Here is a 13,477-nt window from a genome sequence, read left to right on the forward strand (position 1 = left end):
CTAGGTCATTGCCTAGGTCGCCTAAATGGTACTTCCGGCCCTGCATATAGTAGTAGAACTACATAGAGCTGATCAGACTCACATGTAGTGGGGTGGGTACAGGGTAACCACACATCCAAAGCACAAAATTATGAATCAGCTTACATACACATTTTAAAACAGACTGCTGCATGCACCTTCTATTCTGCATCATGTCACACACTCTGTGACTGATTTATTATATCTGTCTTGTGATAACCGATCTGTACACACATCATGAGCTGTTCACGAACCACACATGCCTTCTGCTGAACATTGCATACGTCTCTACTAATTACATATTTGCAAGGCTACTGTTAATTTAAGCTTTGGTCATTTCTTCATGTCCTTGCTCAGAATAAACCTTACACAGTTTAAAAACTAATCCCTGTCAGCCCTTTATAAACCGATTCATGTTACTGGGGACTGATAGCTGACGAAAGCAAAGAAAAGGCGTCTTATTTCATTTATTATTTAGTTCTCTTATCTAAGCACAGGCTTTCCTGGATCTTTTCTTAAGTGCTGCAACAGGTTCAATGACAATCATGCTTTCTGAATATTGTGATCTCATTAACTAGAAATATAATAAAATTCCTCCTGTCCTCACATACCTATGACTGCCAGCTACGCTCCTTTGGTCTTGGTTTAACCTGCCTGGTTTCTGCACATTTTAAGGCTGGGGTTATCTCTGTAGAGTGGAGAAGGCAGTGTATAGGGAAGAAGCCAGATCTTTTTGGTTCCATGTTAACCCAAACCCTTTATAAAATAGTTGTTCCCCAGGGCATATTCATCACCATCACACTCAAGGTAGTTCAGGAACTTCAGAAAAATGACAACTGACAAGAAAAGAGTGAAGATGATGAGAGGAAAGAGAAGCCCAAAGATGATTACTCACTTGAACCTATCAGAGTATCCCCGAGACAAATGAAACAAAAAAACATAAGATGCCGGGGGGAAATTCCTTCCTGACCACGATCTGTTCAGCCCAGTTTATGTGCAATAAGACCTGATGACGCCTTCCTTTTCCAAGGTAGTTTCTTCCTGCACAGTTATATAGATACACACTCATTAACCAAAGGTGGAGCAGAGAAACTAATCACATAGCTGTGCTGTGTCATTTAATTAATGCAGTTGGCACTCCTGTGCTATAATGACAGGCACCCTCAGAAGAGAGAGAAGGATGTGAACAAGAATTGTAGTAATATGAGGCCCTGAAACATAAACTCTTATCAGAGGCCCAGTATGAGGCCTAAGGCCTGAACTAAAGTAAAGGTCAAGACTTTGTTAACATAAAGCAAAGTTAAGCTGTGAGCCAGAGGCAGGCCCTGCTCACAGAAGCTGGCAAAGAAAGGGCTGATGTTGCAAAACTACACATACCTAAAAGGTACTGGCCACTCGAGATATCAGAACACTCCTATAATTGCACATTCCACACACATAACAAGGAACAAGCTGACCCATCCTAAAGACAGGGGCAAAAGGGTAATATGATGGATAGAGTTGTTTTGTTTGAACCAATATGTACAAGGTGAGAGGTGGCACCTTGCTACATAGGGGGGTTGTACATCAATACAGCAGGAGTGATGTGTAACTAGTTTGTACCTGTGTATAAGAATGCATCCCCGGGGCGGTGTCTTTGTCCAGCCCAGGGGGCAGTGGAGTGTCTGCCACTGACTGAGCTCCGTCCATCGTCAAGGAGCACATATGTACTAGCAGAGATGCAGACTTCTGATCCAGGGAGCTAGAGACTGTGTTTCATTTGGCAATACACCTGGCTGGGTGCCTTCGTACCTTAACGGAGTTTGTGGTCATTGGGGGTTTTCTTGGGGTCTGCTGTGTCAGCAACCTACGCAGAGCCAGGGCAGCGCACAGGAGGAACACAGGCATGCAGTAGACTGTTATCAACATTGAATAGAACGCAACGGTGGCGTCTGACAACAAGAATCAATGTATTTATTTGTCCATTCCCATTTATATCCCAAGATATTCATAGTGTTGGTTCCACCTGTCATCTTTATCAGTGGTTCATTGTTGTTCTATGATGTCATTTTGTGAATGGGCTGAAATCAGAGGTTGAAAAAAATATCTTTGAAAGGAGTTTTGTTTGGTGGATCAGTGTAGGAGCATAAGTGGGGGATGGGGAAGAGGTGAAGCTCTACTTTCCACCTTTCCTTAACCTATCCTACCCCTCCCCTGCTCACTTACAGACACAGAAATTAGTTTCAGAGGCTGCCTGGTAAGTAGTGGATTCTCTCCAGCTGAATTATTGACGGACAACTTACAAAATGAAGCAGCTGATAGCACTGTTGACCTTAAGATCCTCAAGAAAAAAAAATGTTTCTTTGAATACCTTTGTGGTGTCAGATTTCCAATAAAATGGCAGCTTGCAGCAACTTGATTCATCAAGCACTTTGGAGGAATGAGCCACTTTTCATACAGTGAACAATGCTTGACAGCTAAATTAAAGAGAACCAAGAACTTGCCCATCTCCCATCCCGCTTTCCACATAAACCCTACAAATCAAGAACAGGACTGCATATTCCATAGAGAAAAATTAGAAATCAAATCCTGTCTCCCACTCAGTCCCTTTTGCACTGCTCCTTCAGTGCAAGGAAACTGTAAAGCTATCCCAAATGGGGACATCACCCAGCATGGTATGCTTCAGAACAGGCAGCATGTGTGGCTGGATTGCTGCTCTTCTCTGACAATCTCCAGTTAGACCTTTGGACTCTGTTAACAGCCACTCTATGTTAAAGCAACCATAAGGCTGCTCTAACTTACACCAGACGCCAAACTGGCCACCAGCAGGCCCAGGCATTATAGAAGCACAAATTTGTAGAGCTGGGAAAAGAACAGGTATTTTTGTTCACTAGCAATTCCAAAAAGTTGGTGGGGTGTCAGAAATAGTTTTGGGTTGAACTTAAAACAATTTCTTTCTAAATTTTCAGCAAATCAAAAATTAAAAAAAATTATTTCAGTTTCAGAGTTTTTTAAAACTGCTTTCCTTTTAAAAATAAAATTAAAGGAAATTTTGAAATGCAGAGTCAGTTAAAATAGAAAAAAACAAAAGTTTAATTTAAAATATGTCAAACTGAAATCATTTTTCTGAATTTTCTCCCCAAAACAATTTGTTAAAATTAGCGCAAATTTGTAAAACGTTTTGGTGTCTCTGAATCTGCATTTTTCACCAAAAAAAATTCTTCCATAGAATTTTTTTCCCCAACTCTACAAATTTGGCATATTGTTACCTTTGTGAAGACCCATTTGGCCCTATACCAACCTCAGTTTGACCAGACCCAAGGATCAGGGATAATAAATTCTTATTCATGGACAGAAGGTATTATGGAGTTCATGTAATGCATATAGTGCTATAGGTTAAATGAGTTCTACAACATATAAACTATATTGAAGTTATTATGAAACTGACCAGAGGAATCTCTAATAATTTGACCACAGAACAGATGTTATCAACCTAAACTTTTCATTTGCCACTATCACTGGTAAGTCTGGAAGTAGGATTTCTGTGGCGGCCTGAAATGAATACTGTTTTGCTAGTTGGATCACATTGTTCAGCTCCATATGGAAAGGATATGGATTTGTGCCAGTTGGCAAAATAGACATTGACAACTCTCAGAAAACAAACACTATAATTACTCTATTCCCATTGGTCCCGCAGAACAATTGCATTTCTAGAATGAGTACAGGGACCAGAAAGAAGTAAGCAATCAGAACAACTGGCAGATATATTTGCTCTATGAAAACAATTCTTTTTTTAATAAGAACTTCATTGACCTTCTTAAAACAAGCATTTGTGATGCACACTGTAATGTAGCAATCCCAAGTATGTGGACCATTATAGAGGTTAGCTTTCTGCCGGTGTTTACCAAATGCGGTATCTCAGCCTAGTCTTTGTCAAGGATAATAAATGTGACATGATTATATAATCATAAGGATTTTCTAATGTCCTTTCCAAGCAGATTCTCAGAAAAGGAAGGACTCCATTGGGGGTAATAGCTGTTTGATTAAAGGAGATGCATAAAGAAAATGTTGAACAATTCAAGGGATGTAATTGTGGAAGTGAAGTGCTATTTAAGAGATTGTTTCAGTACATAGGGAGTGAGATGTGAGGTTTATTTACTAGATCCAGGTTCTCAAAACAATTTATTTCTTTGCAGCCATTTGATAAACACAAAAGTAAAAGGGAAAGTTTTTATACTGCAGGTACAAACAAAACAGATTAATCTTTCGGAGTATAAAACTTACTGGACTCCTGAATATGTTCTCCATTCTTAAGCTGTTATAGGGAAAATTGTTTAATGTGACAGATTCAAATAATTTACAGAGGGAAGGTGTAGTAGAACAGAACTTAACTGGTCTCTGGGCTTTGTAGCCAAATGTGCATGTCCAGTCAAAGAGACACCTCTTTATTTCTTATTTTCAGTTGCTGCCATTATTGCTGCATTGAAGTTCAAGATAAAGACTGGTTATTAGTTGAGCACAAGGCCCTTCAGTTTCAGTTTTTATTTTGTTAAAATTTCCCAGGAATTTATCAATGTTTAGTATAAAAAATTAAAAACAGATGAAAATCAGTGTTTTCTGGATAAATCTCAGCTTTAATATTGGGATGGCAGGACAGAAACAAAGTAACAAATAGAGAAAAGTAAATATATTGACAGTCAAAGTAGTTTAATACTATGGTTTATTTAATGAACTATACGTTACCAGTACACATGTCGTGTATCTCCCACTACATTGCCTTACTTTAACAGACATCCTTGCATTTACACTTAGACTAATTTGTTATTAATATAAACACATCTACCTAATGTAATATGCTGGATTTTCTTAACATAATGAGTATGTTCATGTATTTCAGTTGTCCAAAATTTGGGTCAAAATCAATAAAAAATGAATAGTAGCATTTTCAAAACTGAAATCAATACACACTGAAAATGAAGAGCCATAATTATGCACTCCTAGGTATTTCCAACTGCGTGCCACTCCTGCTTGGAATTCAGTATCTACTCAAGGTACTGGATAGCTCAGGGGGTGTTAATGCATCTGGAGTATCTTTCATTTCTTCTTTGAGTGATTGCTCATATCCATTCCAGTTAGGCGTGTTTGCCGGAAACTTTTTACCCTAGCAACTCCAGTGGGCCAGCAGGTCGCGACCTAGAGTGGCACCACTATGGCACTCGATGTATACCCCTGCCAGCCCGCCCGCTCCTCAGTTCCTTCTTACTGCCGTGTCGGTTGCTGGAACTGTGGAGTGCGGCTTGTTGTCCTCCACATCCCTAGCTCTCCTTTGTATACTGTTAGTAGTTGTAAATAGTTTCAAAAACAGTTTAAAGTAGTATAGTAGTTAGTTGTCTATTGTATATAGTTACAGAACTTATTCGTGGGTTGGGCCGTTGCCCCTCCCGGCGCCCTGCACCGGGCTCATGCCTGGTTCGCTGGGCTTCAAGCAGTGCTCGGCATGCAAGAAGCGGATGCCAACTAGCGATCCCCATGACGCGTGCCTGAAGTGCCTGGAGGAATCGCACATCACCGAGAAGTGTCGTATCTGCAAGGCCTTTAAGCCTCGCACAAAGAAGGAGAGAGATCAAAGACTCCGCGCTCTCCTAATGGAAGCGGCACTGACTCCGGTACCGGCAGCGCAACCAGCCACCTCTACTCTGTCACCGGACCGCGCCGGCACTGGCAAGACTCCCCGGCACCGTCCATCCCCGGCACCGGGACCCGATCCAAGACCCTCAACGTCTGCAACACCATCTCGTCAGGCTCGAAGGGAGCGCCCGGCACCTACCTTGGCCGCGGCACCGCCTGCAGGGCTGCTGTCGACTCTGGGCCCGGAAGGTCCGTCGAGTCCGGCCCCTCCTAGCTCCCCCTTGAGATCGGAGGTTGAGCTGTTAGTCCCATCTACGCCGGAGACCTTCGCCTCGGCACGGGACTTGATAGCGCTCACTGAGCCATCCCAGCCTCAAACCCAGGTACCCCCGGTGCGGGTGACCTCCAGAGGCAAGCCAATGCTGAGAGCGCCGTCTCCGGAGTCCAGGCACCGATCGCCCCGGAGACGTGAACGCTCGCGCTCTTGGCGCCGCTCACAGTCCCGGCACCGTTCTCGGCGGTACCGGTCGCACTCACGGCGCCGGTCAACATCTGCATGGTCCCGGTCTGGCTCCTCTTACCACCTGCACCAAGACTCTAGGAGCTGTTCGCCTCGGCGCTCAGCTCCCCGGTCGACCTCCCGGCACCGAGCCGGTGGCAGGTCCTGGTCCCCAGTGCCATCCCGGCACCGCACTGGACGCAGATCGCGGTCCCACTCTCGGCACCGACCTCGAGGCAGATCCCGATCCGGATGCCGGCACCGACTACCACACCAATCCCGGTCCCGATCCCGGCACCGGTGCGACTCACGGTACCGATCCTCAGCATCAAGAAGACCGTCGGCGTCGGCACATAGAGAGGTCTATCAGCCTAGCTTGGCGCCTCCATGGCCTTCGAGGGAGCCATCCGTGTCCTCTCAGGCGGACAGTGCCTATACGCTGGGGCAGGACAGATGCGGCCCTGTTTCAGGACCCTCCGCCTCAAGACTGAGGGCCTCAGCAGTGGGGGTTTTGGACCCCCTGGGCGTACCGCCAAACCCAGGGTCCACAACATATTACTCCCCACCCTGCGGTGGAACGCAGGCCACCAGAGGCAACGGTGTCTCGCCCCCCTCCCTCCCCGGAAGCCGAGGACAGGTCCAGCCACCAGGACTCAGAGCTCCCTACAGAGCCAGAGGTGCAGCCCCAGACAGAAACCCCCGTGGACGCTCTGCTGCCAGGGGTCTCCTCGTCGTCTTCCCCTGATGAGGCGGTGGCGGGTACCTCGTTCTCCAGCCCTCCCCCTCTAGACCTTAGGGCACATCAGGACCTCCTCAGGCGCGTGGCGCAAAACCTGGACATACAAGCAGAGGAGGTCTCTGAGGTCGAGGACCCGGTGGTGAGCATTCTCTCCGCCGACGCTCCCACCAGAGTGGCCCTACCCTTCATCAGGACTATTCAGACCAATGCCACCACTATCTGGCAGTCACCGGCCTCCATCCCTCCAACCGCTCGAGGCGTGGAAAGAAAGTACATGGCCCCCGCCAAGGGCTATGAGTACTTGCACGTTCACCCGACACCGTGCTCCCTTGTGGTCCAGTCGGTGAACGATAGGGAGCGCCATGGTCAAGAGGCCCCAGCGCCCAAGTCTAAGGAGGCGAGGTGGATGGACCTCCTAGGCCATAAGGTCTATTCAGCGGGAGCACTACAGCTCAGGGTCTCAAACCAGCAGGCCCTCCTTAGCCGCTACTCCTTTAACTCCTGGGCAGTGGCGGGCAAATTTAAAGAGCTGTTACTGCAGGATGCACGTCAGGAATTTACCACCATTCTTGACGAGGGCAAAAAGGTCGCAAGGACCTCACTGCAAGCCTCCTTAGATGCTGCGGACTCGGCTGCTCGGACGCTTGCCTCAGGGGTTACGATGTGCCGCATTTCCTGGCTCCAGGTCTCTGGCCTTCCGCCAGAGCTCCAGCATACCATCCAGGACCTCCCCTTCGAAGGCCAGGGCCTGTTTTCTGATAAGACAGACCCCAGACTAAAAAACCTTAAAGACAATCGAGTCATCATACGGTCTTTGGGGATGCATACGCCTGCAACGCAGCGCAGGCCCTTCCGGCAGCAGAACCAGCAGCAGCAACGTCGGCCGTATCCTCAGTTCCGCGGCAGGACCTTAATAGGTGCCGCGGCAGGAACAGTAGGCGCAGATAGTCGGGTGGCCAAGCGGGGCAAAACCAGGGCTCCTCCAAGGCCCCACCCGGACCCAAGCCTTCATTTTGAAGGTGCGCCCGAAGGCGCAGTACCAGTTTCCCCTTCGGATCCTTCCCCGCAATTTTCCAACCATCTTTCGTTTTTCCTCCAGGCGTGGACCCAAATAACATCGGACCGTTGGGTCTTGCGCACTGTAGAGGCCGGTTACCGCCTGCAGTTTTCATCGCCCCCCCACCCCCACCTCGTCCCTCTTCAGGGACCCCTCTCACGAGCAATTCCTCCGTCAAGAGGTACAGACGCTCCTCGACAAGGGAGCCATAGAGGAGGTTCCAGAGAGCGAGAAGGGCAAGGGGTTTTATTCCCGCTACTTTCTGATCCCCAAGTCCAAGGGGGGCTTCAGGCCTATCCTCGACCTGCGAGAACTCAACAAGTATATGGTGAAGTTGAAGTTCCGCATGGTATCCCTTGGGACCATCATCCCATCGCTGGATCCTGGAGACTGGTACGCCGCCCTCGACATGCAGGACACTTACTTCCATATCGCCATGTTTCCACAGCACAGGCGTTTCCTTCGCTTTGTGGTCGACCACCAACATTATCAATTTGCGGCCCTCCCGTTTGGCCTCTCTACAGCCCCGAGGGTGTTCACGAAATGCATGGCAGTCATCGTCGCATATCTTCAGCGCAGCCGCATTCACGTGTTCCCCTACCTCGATGACTAGCTGGTCCGGGGCACATCGGAGCTGCAGGTCCGCGACCACATCCGCAGGATCAGCAGCCTCTTTGTTGCCCTAGGCCTCATGGTCAACATGGACAAGTCTACTCTGCTCCCCACGCAGAGGATAGAGTTCATCGGGGCCGTTCTGGACTCTACCCTGGCCAGGGCCTTGCTACCCTTGCGCAGGTTCCAGTCGCTATCGGCCATCATTCTGCACTTGCAGGCGGCCCCGCTGACTTCTGTAAGAACATGTCTGGCCCTCCTGGGCCATATGGCGGCCTGTACGTTCGTGACAGCGTATGCTCGACTCCGCATGAGGCTTTTTCAATCTTGGCTCATCGTGCAGTACCGGCCGGCCAGACATTCGTTGGACACAGTTGTCACCATCCCCCAAGGGGTACTGGACTCCCTCCGGTGGTGGCTGGACCAGTCCGTAGTCTGTGCAGGGCTCCCGTTCCATCCGCCCCAACCCTCGGCATCCCTGACGACGGACACCTCAGATCTGGGCTGGGGGGCGCACAGCGGGGCTCTGAGGACTCAGGGCCTGTGGTCCCCTCGGGAGCTGGACCTCCACATCAACATTCAGGAGTTGAGAGCGGTCCGTCTTGCTTGTCAAGCGTTCGTCCATCACCTTCAAGGTCGTTGTGTCGCGATGTTCACCGACAACACGACGACCATGTTCTATATCAACAAGCAGGGCGGCACCAGGTCCTCTCCCCTATGTCACGAGGCGATGCGGCTCTGGGAATTTTGTATAGCCCATGCCATTCACCTTTAGGCCTCCTATCTCCCGGGAGTACGAAATACTCTAGCGGATCGACTGAGCAGATCCTTCTGCTCATACGAGTGGTCTCTCTGCCCGGATGTCACCCTCTCACTCTTCCAGAGGTAGGGTCATCCCCGGATGGACCTCTTCGTGTCCAGGGAGAACAGGAAATGCCAGACATTCTGCTCCTTTCAGGGTCGGGAGCCCGGGTCAATAGCGGATGCCTTCCTTATCCCATGGGCGACCCATCTGTTTTATGCGTTCCCTCCCTTTCCGCTGGTACACAAGGTCCTCCTCAAGGTGCGCAGGGACGGAGCTCACGTGATTCTGATAGCTCCAGCGTGGGCCAGGCAACATTGGTACCCCATGTTGCTGGACCTCTCAATAGCCAACCCAGTTGCCCTGCCCCTTCATTTGGACCTGATCACACAGGACCACGGCAGGCTCTGTCACCCGGACCTTCAGTCTCTGCACCTTACGGCATGGCTCCTGCATGGTTGACCGGCTCCGAGTTACGCTGCTCTACCCCGGTTCGGGAGGTTCTCCTGGGCAGTAGGAAGCCTTCCACCAGGGCTACTTACTCAGCTAAGTGGAAACGTTTCTCCTGTTGGTGTTCGGAGAAGGGTTTTCTCCCTATGGAGGTTCCCATCGCCACTATTCTGGACTACATCTGGTCCCTCAAGGCCCAGGGTCTGACGATATCGTCCCTTCGCGTTCACCTAGCGGCTATCTCCATGTTTCATCCTGGAGGGGAAAGCCGTTCTGTCTTCTCCCACCCTATGGTGGTGAGATTCCTGAAGGGGCTGGAACGTCTCTATCCACAGATCCGCCCTTCTGCCCCTTCATGGGATCTCAACCTGGTTCTAACTCGGCTCATGAGCCCTCCATTTGAGCCGCTAGCAACTTGCTCCCTGCTCTACCTCTCCTGGAAGACCGCCTTCCTAGTGGCCATCACCTCAGCTAGATGGGTTTCGGAACTCCAGGCCCCCACGGTAGATCCCCCGTATATGGTCTTCCATAAAGACAAGGTGCAGCTGAGGCCACACCCTGCCTTTCTACCCAAGGTGGTCTCAGCTTTTCACATTAACCAGGAGATCTTCCTCCCCGTCTTTTTCCCAAAGCCCCATTCGTCCCGCAGGGAGCAACAACTCCACTCGGTAGATGTCCGTCAGGCGCTAGGACAGGACCAAACCGTTCCGCAAGTCCCCCCAGCTCTTCGTGGCAGTAGTGGACCGGGTCAAGGGACTACCGATTTCCTCGCAGAGGATATCTTCCTGGGTAACCTCCTGTATCAGAACCTGTTATGACTTGGCCCACATTCCTGCGGGCCGTGTGACTGCACACTTTACCAGGGCACAGGCGTCATCCCTGGCTTTCCTTGCCCGCATGCCGATCCAAGACATTTGTAGGGCGGCGACCTGGTCATCGGTCCACACATTCGCTTCCCATTACGCCCTGGTCCAGCACTCCAGAGATGACACGGCCTTTGGCTCTGTAGTGCTCCATGCCACAACTTCTCACTCCGACCCCACCGCCTAGGTAAGGCTTGGGATTCACCTAACTGGAATGGATATGAGCAATCACTCGAAGAAGAAAAGACGGTTACTCACCTTTGTAACTGTTGTTCTTTGAGATGTGTTGCTCATATCCATTCCACACCCGCCCTCCTTCCCCACTGTCGGAGTAGCCGGCAAGAAGGAACTGAGGAGCGGGCGGGCCGGCAGGGGTATATATCGAGTGCCATAGTGGCGCCACTCTAGGGGGCGACCTGCCGGCCCACTGGAGTTGCTAGGGTAAAAAGTTTCCGGCAAACGTGCACGTGCGGCGCGCACACCTAACTGGAATGGATATGAGCAACACATCTCGAAGAACAACAGTTACAAAGGTGAGTAACCGTCTTTTCTAGACCCAAACCTCGCCCAGACCAGTAGTCACCAAGATTTGTAACAAACTGACTGTTCCAGTGGCCTCGGTTAAATGAATTTGCTGTTGAAGTCCAGTTCCTAGTGGATATGTTTCCACATGCTCAATGGCCACCAACATTCCTGTTTAGAAGCTAGTTTCAGCAGACAGCCTAGGGACTGAATGGCCATGCAGACTAAAACACCTTCCCCAGGCCTGAGGAAGACTAAGGTATATAGGCGAAGAATTATTGTGAAGCTTGCACTGCCGCTGGGTGCTGCATCTGCTGAACCGAGTATTAATCCTAAATCAGTACTAAATTCATATACATACTACATTTGCTTCAACATTGCCCTACGCCCGCCTAGTGGAAGGAAAGTGAGAGGGGGACTCATGCATGGCTTTTTCCATAAAGGGTCTGCAAAATTGGAACTCACCAATTTGGACTGAAAATGGCCAGATTTATTGACCTTCTTGGTATTATCAGACTTGTCTGAGACTGGGGTGGTTTGATAAAAGTTTATTACATTTTATATATTTTAAGTTAGCAAATAGCTCTGGTGGAGCAAACCTTTGCAAAGGATCTATTTCCTTTCATTGTGCTTTTACTAGTTGCCTGTGGTTTGGACAGGAGTTTTTAATAAGCTGAGTTAAAGAAGTAAAAAGAAAAAAAAGTAGGTGTGGGTTTAAGAGACCCCAGCCAAGTCAAACAGTGAACCCTGGAAACATGTGGGACTTGGAACCACAGATTCATGGCGCCTCCAATGATCCATTTATGAAAACAGTGGCACAGGTGTGCATGACATTGTAAAACACGGCAACCAGCTAAGAGTCCCTGCTTCAAGGGTTCCCAGTGGAAAGGCATGAGCCAGTACAATGCAGAGCAGACAGAATGGGATGTGGTCTTTACAACAAGCCACTGCATGGGACAGCTGGGTCTACAGATCCTTCCATTTCAGCCTACCCAGATTTTTTTGTCTTTTTATAGCTCACCACTGCTATGCGAGGATTTCAGCAGAGAAGCCCTTTCATCTGAGGCTCTTCAATGCAATTAATTGCTATCACACTAGCTTTGTCAGAGCTAATTAAATGGATCTACACATTCATACTAATAGCTTGTTCTCAAAAAGAGAAGAGACCAGGAGGTCACTTGCTCCTACAACCGTCAACCTACTTCAGTGTTTGGAAAACCTGATGGCATCTGTGTGAAATTTATGAATACCATTATCTCTTAATACTGTCTCCTTTTTAGCAGTACAAAGAGAATAGCAATGGTTTCCTTTCTTGTGTATTCATTATTTATGCCCAATTTGGACTGGTGGAATTAGCAAGCTAGATCATCATTCTGAAAAATGTCATACTCCCTTAATCCCAATGGTAATTCTGACTGGAGTTTATCAACTTCCCTGCTGCTGTCTTTAGAGATGATCTCTCTTGTGACATTGCTGAGATCCACTCCAACTGAATCTGAGCAAACTCTCTAATTCTGCTTATCCTCTCATCTCCCCTGCAGCTTCAAAGCAATTTCTTCATATTCCTCTGATGCATTTAGTCCCTTTTCCTGCTTGCAAATTGTTCAGGCAAAGGGCATAGGTTTCTTCTGTTTTGGTCCTCTTAATGCCAGGAGAATCCTGGACTGCACTGAGGAGAGAAGGAATTGAAGTCTTGAGTTCTCATTTATCCAGGAGAGGCTTCCCAGAACAGAATAGACTCAGATCTCAGACAGCTGTGCCGAAGACGTATTTTGTTGACACTCTTAAGAGTTCTGCTTCTTGCAAGGCTTAGTATATGTGAGTCGATTGCTGCTGACTCCTAAGGCTGGCAGAACTCCACCATTTGCAGAACTACTGAGGAACTTTAGCATCAATAACCAAAGAAAGCTGATTTTATTAGGCTCAAAGTTGTGGCCAATTTATGGGGACAAGAAACCTGAAGAACCCTCTTGTGCTAATTCAACTCTTACAGCAGTCTCAATTTAAAAAAACCAACCACTTTAATCTCTCAGGAGAAAATAACGCCATTTACCAATTAGGTGTAACATTAAGATTTTTGTCACTCAGTTTGACAGGGATTAGATGCAAGCTTTTGGGTCGGCAATGTCACATGGCTGGCTTAATACTGTCTTGTAAGGTTTCTGTTTGACTGTTTTTTTCCCCCCGTATGTTAAGTAAGCGTGGGTGCCTGGCAGAGAAAATCCACACATGCAGATTCTTACTTTAATAGGTTCAGCCATAGCTTTGTAGTTTCTTCCGCTTTGTAGGACATGAGAAGAAGGAACGG

Source organism: Gopherus evgoodei, chromosome 14, assembly GCF_007399415.2.
Source record: "Gopherus evgoodei ecotype Sinaloan lineage chromosome 14, rGopEvg1_v1.p, whole genome shotgun sequence".
NCBI classification, from domain to species: domain Eukaryota; kingdom Metazoa; phylum Chordata; order Testudines; family Testudinidae; genus Gopherus; species Gopherus evgoodei.